At 49.2% G+C, this 1,400-nt stretch overlaps 1 protein-coding gene across 1 annotated transcript in view; it reads right to left on the reverse strand.

Moving 5' to 3' along the window:
* Positions 1 to 1,400, reverse strand: part of LOC118750166 — a gene marked incomplete at its 5' end in the record, with an annotated part of 15,035 nt that overhangs the window by 11,034 nt on the left and 2,601 nt on the right.

The following is a 1,400-nucleotide window of genomic DNA, read 5'->3' on the forward strand; positions in this document are numbered from 1 at the left end:
AAAGTGGCCAAGGCATAGCCCGCACCAGTTCACTAATTCAACTTTCGCCGTATATTGATAAAGATGGCGTTCTCCGCTTACGAGGACGCATAGATGCCGCCACTTGGCTACCAATAAGCACGAGGCGCCCAATCATACTGCCACCAAGCCATGCCTTCACAAAACTAGTCGTATCTCATTACCACAACAACATGCGTCATCAAAATTTGGAGGCTACGATTTGCGAAATTCGCCGAAGTTATTGGGTGCCGCGCTTGAGGAATCTGCTGCGAAGTGTAATCGCCAGCTGCGCTGTGTGCCGGCTACACAAAGTCAGCGCCGTACCACCACTAATGGGTCTGCTACCGGCCGACAGACTAACGCCGTATGTGAGGCCGTTCAGCTATACGGGCCTTGATTACTTCGGTCCGGTAACAGTCACTGTGCGACGGAGCACCGAAAAGAGATGGGAAGCGTTATTCACCTGCCTAACTGTGAGAGCTGTGCATTTGGAGTTGTCCCACGATCTTAGTACTGACTCATGCATAGTCGCCATATGAAACTTCATAAATCGACGTGGCGTCCCTAAACGCATGAGGTCCGATAATGGGAAAAATTTCGTTGGAGTCGATATGGATGCAAAACGATTTAGTGAGGTTTTTGACTGCGTTCGAGTGCAGAATGAGCTGTCGCAGAAGGGCGTTGAATGGGTATTTAATTCGCCCTTCAACCCGGCCGAAGGAGGTGCTTGGGAGCGGTTAGTGCAGTGCGTCGAGCGGGTCCTACGCCAGACTTTAAAGGAAGCGTCGCCGCGGGAGCATACAATCAACTGCTTCCTCATCGAAGCTGAAAGTATTGTTAATTCTCGACCGCTGACGCACTTGCCAGTCGATGTCAATCAGGAGCAACCACTAACGCCCAATGACTTCCTGCTGGGTGAAGACAATGCACCACAAACTCCAATTACGGATTATGTTTTGGAGAACACGTATGTTCTGCGGCAACAGTGGCGCATTGCTCGACAAATTAGAGACCATTTTTGGAAGCGATGGATAGCTGAGTATCTTCCCACACTGACACGCCGGGTGAAGTGGTGCCAGAGAACCAAACCCATACAAATAGGTGACCTTGTATTTATATGCGATCCGAACATACCCCGACGAGAATGGCACCGAGGCAGGGTAGAAGGCATATATCGTGGAGCAGATGGTGAAGTCAGACGGGTTGACGTGCGCACTAACAATGGCCTGAAATGACGAGCCGTATCAAAATTGGCTGTTCTGGACGTTGAATGTGGTGAATCGGGCTGATTCACGGGGGTGGGAATGTTGGGAACTCCTGCCTTTACCAAATTCAACTTCTATATTATTGTATTTCCAATTTCATGTATGCTTACATTCACCTACTTATGTTTATGAATT

The sequence above is a fragment of the Rhagoletis pomonella genome, unplaced genomic scaffold, assembly GCF_013731165.1.
Source record: "Rhagoletis pomonella isolate Grant_MI unplaced genomic scaffold, Rhpom_1.0 Rhpom_scaffold_00154, whole genome shotgun sequence".
NCBI lineage: Eukaryota > Metazoa > Arthropoda > Insecta > Diptera > Tephritidae > Rhagoletis > Rhagoletis pomonella.